This window comes from Eublepharis macularius, chromosome 1 (assembly GCF_028583425.1).
Source record: "Eublepharis macularius isolate TG4126 chromosome 1, MPM_Emac_v1.0, whole genome shotgun sequence".
Classification (NCBI taxonomy): Eukaryota; Metazoa; Chordata; class Lepidosauria; order Squamata; family Eublepharidae; genus Eublepharis; species Eublepharis macularius.
The window spans coordinates 147,134,852-147,143,807 of NC_072790.1; positions in this window are offsets into that span (position 1 = coordinate 147,134,852).

An 8,956-nucleotide genomic window follows, 5' to 3' on the forward strand; every position below is an offset into this window, starting at 1 on the left:
GCACGGACTTTCGGGGACTTAACGCTGTATCTTCCAGCAACGCCTATCCCATCCCGCTCATCAGAGATCTACTCAACGTCGTGGCTCAAGGTAAGATCTTTACGAAATTGGACTTGAAAGATGCTTACTTCCATGTTCGTATCAAAGCAGGGGACGAATGGAAAACCGCTTTTAACACGCCCCTCGGCCAGTATGAGTACTTAGTTATGCCATTTGGCCTGGCTGGGGCCCCCTCGGTTTTCATGTCCATGATCAATGAAGTACTACATGAATTTTTATACAAAGGCGTGGTGGTGTACCTAGATGATGTTTTAATCTATTCGGAAACCGAAGAGGAATACGTGGAACTTGTAAAAAAGGTCTTAACCACCCTAATGTGTAACAAACTGCCCATCAAGCTGTCTAAATGTGAGTTCCACAAAACAGAACTCACTTACTTAGGCTACTGCATCTCTCAAGATGGCTTGAAAATGGACCCAGGCAAAATACAAGCAGTACAAAATTGGCAAACCCCCGCTACCCGCAAAGAACTACAATCCTTTTTGGGCTTTGCCAACTTTTATAGAGAATTCATTGCAAACTTTGCTCAAATTACACTCCCTCTAACCGAACTGTTAAAAACCAAAGACAAGGGGGACCAAGCCAAAAAACCAAGTGCAAAATTGCCTTGGACACCAGAATGCCAAGCAGCATTCAACCACCTTAAAACACAGTTTGTTTCAGAACCCGTTCTACAACACCCCGATGAACACCGCCCCTTTGTAGTGCAGGTCGATGCCAGCAACACCGCAATTGGAGGCGTATTGTTGCAACGGGGGGAGGACGGGAAGCTCAAGCCCTGTGCCTTCCTTTCCAGAAAGTTTTCTGAAGCGGAAAGGAATTGGAATGTTTGGGAAAAGGAGGCTTTTGCTGTAAAAGCAGCTCTCACTACCTGGAGACATTGGTTAGAAGGAGCCCGTCATCCCTTCGAGGTTTGGACGGACCATAAGAATTTAGAGGCCCTACGCAGCCCCCGCAGGCTAAATGCCAAGCAGCTGCGGTGGGCGGAGTACTTTTCCAAATTCAATTTCACATTAAACTTTCTACCGGGCAAAACTAACTTTCTGGCCGATGCTCTATCATGCATGCCCCAGCACAAAAGCAAAAGGGAGGAGACAATTGACACCGTCTTTTCGCCTACGCAATTAGGGGGTGTGGTAACCACACGAAGCCGCACAACCCAATCCCCTCAACCCGATCAGGGGTGGAGACAAAAACTGAAAGCTGAAGTGGAAAAGGAGGGGGGGGGGCGTGCCAAAAGACAAACTGCAACAATCCAATCAAGGGGAATGGCTTTGGGGAGACCGCTTCTATGTACCCAAAAGTTTAAAAAAAGAAGTTTTACAATGCTGTCACGATGCCCCAACGGCAGGGCACTATGGGTACTTAAAAACGCTTCATTTAGTGCAACGTCAATTTTGGTGGCCGGGCATGCGCAAAGACATTTCCCAATATGTAGCGTCTTGCCCCATTTGTCTCAGTGCCAAATCCCGCAAAGGCAAACCACCAGGACTATTGCAGCCTTTAGAAACGCCAAGCAGACCGTGGGAAATAATATCTATGGACTTCATTACTGATTTACCTCCCTCCAAGGGGCACAACTGTATTTTAGTCGTGGTGGATTTGTTCTCCAAGCAAGCTCATTTTATACCTTGCACCACTATACCTTCCGCTAGAAAACTAGCTGATATCTTTCTAAAGCACATTGTAAAAATACATTCTTTTCCATCAAAGGTGATTTCGGATCGTGGCAGACAATTCGTTGCCAACTTCTGGCGGGAGCTTTTACAAATGCTGGGTATTGAACAAGGTTTAAGTTCAAGCCATCATCCGCAAACCGACGGACAGTCAGAAAAAACTAATCAAATACTAGAACAATTCCTCCGCTGTTATATTAATTTCCAGCAAGACAACTGGGTCGATTTACTCCCAATGGCAGAATTCTCCTACAATAACAGTGTGCACACCTCCACAGGGGAGACTCCTTTCAAAGTCGTCTATGGCTTTCACTTCAAACCCTTCCCGTTTGATGCGCTCCCTCCTCCGACTACAGCATCCCAAGACGTCACAGAATGGTGGGGGGAAGCGGCTCAACAATGGACTCAAATTAAAAAACACCTTGACAAAGCCAAACAGGATTACAAAAAATATGCCGACCGCCACCGTGCGGCTGAATAGGAATTACAACCTGGTGATCTTGTCTACCTTTCCACAAAGAATCTGAAAGTAACCCAAACCAGCCGCAAATTAGCTCTGAAATATTTAGGACCTTTTCCTGTTCGTAAAGTAATAAACAAAGTGACTGTTGCCCTAGATTTACCAAAAAATTTACGCTATGTTCATGATACTTTCCATGTCAGCTTGCTGAAACGAGCTCCTCCAGCAAACCAATGGCACACCCGTGCCCCTCCTATTCCAACTCTAATTGATGATCAGACCCATTACGAAGTGCAGCAAATTTTGGACTCTAAAATAAAACGAAACCAGCTCTTTTACCTCATTCGATGGAAAGACTTTGACTCTGGGTTTGATGAGTGGGTGAGCTCTGTGCATGTACATGCTCCTAGACTTGTGAGGGCATTCCATAAACATTATCCCCATAGACCTGGGGGGGGGCATCTTAGAGGGGGCAGAATGTCATGTTTAGAATATGCTATGTTCAGGTATACGAGTACCAAAGAGACTCCATTTTAATCCTTTCAGTATTATGAGTGCTTTCTTCCCAGGTGCCGGGACGTTCCCACGCAGCTATCTCCAGAAGAGGAATGTTTTGGCTACCGCTGTTCCAGCCTCGAAGGACTTTCGCTTTCCAAGCTTCAAAGGGATTGTTATGAGAACTATGGGGGGAGGTTGGGTTTGCTGAGATCTGTTACTTTGTACCTTATGCTTTGCCTGTCATTGGTAACAATTCACATGTACCATCCTGAATATTGTATTCAGGCTCGTGGACTATAATGCATTCTTTCTTCAGTAAACTTTTGAAAACAATGGGCTTTTGTCTGATTGCAGAAGGTAGTCTGGAGTAAGGACATTATCTAGCCACAGCTCTGACAAAAAGGAGGGAAAGTGCTTCCTAAAAAATGCTTTGAAATGGCTGAAGAAATGGCCCTTGTAGATCTATGGAGAACACAACTTGAACTCAACTAATTATACTTTCTACTCTGACAGACACAAATCTTGGTTATGAATAGATGTGTTGGGCCTCAACATCGTTAGTGGCGGATATGGAAGAAATAGACATTTTGCCACAAGTGATTGGAGACCACAACCCTCTGTTAATAAAGATAAAAGAGGAAAAAAGACAATTTAGGTGGAGACTAAATACAAGTTTATTAAAAGACAAAAAATTTAAAGAAACAATTTCCAAAGAAATTGAATGGTATTTCAAACAAAATTTAAATAATGAAACTACCATAGATATAGTATGGGATGCAAGTAAGGCTTTCTTTAGAGGACTGGCAATTAGATATGCGGCAAGTAAAAAGAAAGAGAAACAAAATATCAAAATCTGGAAACAAACCTAAAAAAGGAGGAGTTTAACTTAAAGTGCTCCTGAAAACAGTACATCAAAAATGAAGATAAAGATACTTCGACATAAACTTAATTTGATGTTAACAAAGGAAACGGAGAAGAAAATTAAATATGCCAACTAAATTACTTTGAAAATGCAAACAAGCCTACAAGATGGTTAGCTTACAAGCTAAAGAAAGAAAATACCAAAAGACAAATAATGTCACTGAATGATGAAAAAGGAGAGGTGAAAGTTCTTCAGGAAGAAATAAAGAAGATGGTTGAATCCTACTATAAAAAGCTCTATGGGAAAATGACTGCCCAACCAGAACAAGATGTCTATTTGAAAAAAATGAAATTAAAGAAATTCAGTGAGGAACAGAGGAAAATTCTAAATGACCCAATCACTATGAATGAAATAATATAGGCCTTTAAAAAGCAAAACAGGGGGAAATCTCCAGGCCCAGATGGTATACTAGCTGAATATTATCAATGCTTTGAAGAAACCTTAATTCCTCCCTTTTAAGAAGCTGATGGAAGAAATATGGGTTACAGAATCCATACCAGAAACATGGAAGAAGCTACAATATCCTTAATACCAAAGGATGGAACAGATTTGAAGGAAATCAAAAACTGTAGACCAATCTCCCTGCTGAATGTAGATTATAAAATCTTTGCAACTATATTATCAAGGAGAATGAGGAAACTAATGGACCAGATGATCCACCAAGATCAGGCTGGCTTTTTAACGGGACAACAGACTAGCCATAATATAAGAAAAATATTAAACATTTTGGAGTATTACGAAGCCCATCCAGAAAAACAAATGGCTCTGATGTTCCTTGATGCAGAGAAGGCGTTTGACAATCTCAATTGGCAATTTATGTTTAATCAACTAGATGAGATGCAGTGTGGAGAAAACTTTCTTAGAATAATACGAGGAATTTATGATAAACAAAAGACTAGAATCTCAATTAATGGCCAACTAACAGAACCAATAGAAATTGAAAAAGGAACAAGACAAGGTTGTCCATTATCTCCTCTCTTGTTTATACTGACACTGGAACCACTTATGGACAAGATCCGAAACTCAGATGAGATCAAAGAAGCCAAAATTAAGAAGCAAGAATACAAAGTACAAGCATTCGCAGATGACTTCGTTTTTATTTTAGAAGACCCTTTAACGTCAATACAGAAGATCTTACAGGAAATCAAAGAATATGGAGCTTTGGCAGGATTAAAAATAAATATTCAAAAGACAAAGTTGATTACTAAAAATATCCAAAAATGACAGATGGAAGAATTAACTCAAAAATCGCAACTAGTAATTGAAAAGAAGATAAAATATTCAGGAATTTGGATGACTAATAGATGTAGCTCCTTATATGAAGATAATTATGGGATACTGATAAAAACAATAAAAAAAGACCTGGAAAGATGGAAAGATCTTCAGCTATCATTGATGGGAAGAATAGCAGCGATAAAAATGAATGTTCTTCCAAGAGTTCTATTTCTGTTTCAAAATATTCCATTAGGAATACCCCAAGTATTCTTTAAAGACCTTAACTGGGCTGTACAATCTTTTATCTGGCAGAATAAAAAACCACGAATTAAGCTGAAAGCCCTACAAGATACTAAGGAAAAAGCAGGCTTTGCCCTACCAGATTGGCTCCTATATTATAAGGCTTGTGTGCTGACCTGGCTGAGAGAGTGGATTACCTTGGAAAATGAAAGACTTTTAAACTTGGAAGGACATGACCTGTTGATGGGCTGGCACGCGTTTCTTTGGTATAAAAAATGGGGAAATCATAAATATTTTAAAAATCACTGGATAAGGAAAGCACTAGTACTGGTATGAGAAAGAATAAGATCTACTTTTTATGAGAAAATTCCTTTGTGGGTTTCCCCAATTGAAGCATTTACACATCCTTCGTTGAAAAAAGAGGAGAAAACTCCTACCTATAAGATCTTACTGAAACCAGCTGGGCTATTAAAAAATCCAAAAGAAATGGCAGAGTTAGACATTGAGCTGGGATGGTGGGGCACAACTGGAATCTAGATACAAAAAAGACAAAATAGTGTTTTTTTTACGAAAAGGATGAAAATATTGATGTGATACTATTGTGTTACCAATGTTAAAATGATAAAGAAAATATATGCTATACTTATAGAGGCAAAATTACAGGGGGAGGAGGTCAAAGATACTATGATAAAATGGGCTGAGAATGTGGGGCATACAATAGACTTAGAGCAATGGTCACAAATGTGGGAAAGTAATTTAAAGATGACAAAATCGGCCTCATTGAAGGAAAATGTATATAAAATGTTTTATAGGTGGCACCTAACCCCAATTAGGTTAGGTAAATCCCGCTTAAATATGTCAAATAATTGCTGGAAGTGTGAGAAGATACCATATATTACCATATGTGGTGGACATGCAAAAAAGCAGTGGAGTTCTGGAAGATGGTACATACAATGTTACAACAGATACTCATGACTCCACTACCTTTGAAACCAGAACTTTTTTTATTAAACCACGTATCGGTCCCGGTCAATAAAGAGCAAAAGCATTTGATGTTGAATATAATTACAACAGCTAGGATTGCATATGCGAGACTCTGGAAAATGACAACTATCCCAACACAAGAAAACCTGGTCGAAAAAATACTTGAGATGGCTGAAATGGACAAATTGTCGAGTTTATTGAAAGACTTGGACATTACAACATATATTGACGTTTGGGAGCCTTTTTACAAATGGATACAAGATAAGTTTGGAGAAATTTAATTTTCAACTAAGATGTGGTCCTTTATGGACATTATAGAAGATAAATGGAAACATTTGCAAATAGAGAGCTGATAAGCAGAATACTAAGACATGTATTAGAGTGAATGGTGCAATGTAATAGATATGCAATTTCTTTTTTTGTTCTTTCTTCTCTTTCTATCCCCCCTCCCTTTACTTTTTATTTCCTATTTTCTATTTACACACACACACACACACACACACACACACACGGTAGGTGAAAAAACCAAAGAAGACAAACTTTAATTATATGGAAATGTTACAATTGGAAGATGCTTGAAGGATCAAAAATCTGAATACTAGAGGCTATACTTTCTTTTCTGATAGACACCAAACATATTCAAGGACTGATATGCGCTAGATATCAAAAATTTTAGTTATTAATCAAGAGTGCAACGATACAACCAAAAATCTTTGCAGATTACAATGAGTTAGTAGTAACTTGGGGACAAAAGAGAGGCAGAAGGGGAAGATAGAGATTAAATAATAATCTTTTGTTACAAGAAGACAGTAAAAATGGTTGCTATTATATTATTTTTACTGTTTACAATATCATTGTTTGTTATATGTTTACTCTTTTCTTTTGATATAATTGTGATGGTCTTTATTTTTTCTGTTCTGTTTATATTTATAAAAAATTTTTATTAAAAAGGAATTTATGCCCTGCCTTAAAAGATCTGTGGCTATGGCCCACACAAAGTAGCTTAGTTCTTAACCATGACTGGCTCCACCCACTTTCAATGTAGCAACAGTCAGACTGCAAAGCCTCTGTTGGGCTCAACAGACTTGCTTGGCTCCAGTTTACATTTGGAGAATGTTAGTAGAGGAGGACTTGTTCCTCATGTTTCAGAGGGGGACAAATCAGTGAGCTAGAAAGATAGAAACATTAGGGCATCTGTTTACTCTTTCACTGCCCTGAACTATCCTCTGATACTCTTTTACTGCCCTGAACTATCCTTTGATAGCTAATCTCAAGACATCATGACATCCTTCTCTTCCTCCCTTTGTCACACTTCTACCGTTTCTCTCCATTTTGCACCATGGATGCAGGACTAGTTCTGCCATCCATGCCCATTCTTAGACTAGGAAGCTAGATAGGAAGCTATCTTTCCACTATTCTATTGAAGTTTGAAGTTCCTATAATAAAGAATTCTTTTCTAAACCTAAGGTAAGTGTAAGCTTGTTACTTTCTCTCTCACACTCACACCAGCTACCATGCTCCAACTGCCGATCGCGTTTTCTCTGCAATCTACGCTACTCTGTTAAGGGCCAATTTCTGTTCCTTTTAATAGGGAAAAAGTGAATCTCTATTTTATTTTACTTTTCAGTTACGTTATCATTACATTGTATTTTGGAAATGGAACACTGGGGAAGGGTAGGCTCTATGTTTCCTTGTTAAAATTGTTTGTTTGCTTGCTTGCTGTTGTGGTTTTTGCTGAGTGGGATGGGTCTATATGTCCTTGATTGAGAACAGTTAGTTTTTTCATGGTAGTGTGTGTGTGGGGGGGGGGGGTGGAGCTGCTTCAGCCACTTCTAAGCACCTCTTTCAATTTCCATTCCAGTTTTAAATGGTGAGGTGGTATCAATTGAAGAAAAAGACAATTCCTAAAATGGCAGCCCAAGTGCTGTCTTTGAAACAATGAGAAAGCCCATCTGCATGAAAAATACTGGGGGTGGGGGGAGGATACAGATCAGAGGCCTTTTAAAAATTCCCTTTTGCCCTGCATGCAGCTCAGAGAACATTGGCAGGGAATGTACACTCTGTACATGTTCATGCTCTTCATTTTGCTGTTACCTAAAATGGTGTGGTACAGTTTTAAAGGGGCAACCAACTAGATAATGCTTAGAAATGAAATTGGGGAAAAAATACAGCAAATGAATTGCTGTAGGATTTGGGGATTCTTTTGGTAGATAGATATTTTATGTCTTCTTCAAGCCTGTGATTTTTTTTATGTTTGCTGAAGTGGATGCTGAACCAGTTCCTTTTTTAAGTTAATTAATGGCCCAAGCAAGCCTATTAAGCAGGGCTTTTTTTCAGGGGGTACGTGGGGGAACTGAGTTCCGGCACCTCTTGAAAATACTAGGCAATGGTGCTTGAAAATAATATGATTTCAAAGAATCCTGTGTGTTTCTTCCCTCTTGAGAGTTCCGCCACCTCTGCTCCCAGAAAAACACCCTTGCTATTAAGCATTCTTTTTAAAATGTCTGTACTCTAGAGTTGGTCAAGTAGATGTGTATTGACAATTGTTCACCACCTAGGTAGCAACAGCTAACATGAACTGCTTTCAAGCATATAGTATTATTGCACTTTTGTCTGAGTTTGCCTGGTTGGTGGTTTGGATTAAAAGCTATAAAACACTTTGACAAATTTGAAATGCTATTACAGGCCAGAATATTCAGACAAGGAAAATGTCTACATTAGCTACTACCAAAATTAGCTAAACTTGTCAGAATAGGCCTTACCATACCTGTTTCCTCCTGCACCTCAGAAAGGTCATTCTAATGCCTTCGTAGAATAAAGACCTTTCTACGGTCAAGCATGAGACAGGCTCCAACAAATGGCTCTTCTTCATGGACTTGAACAGATCTCTCAGGAAATTGA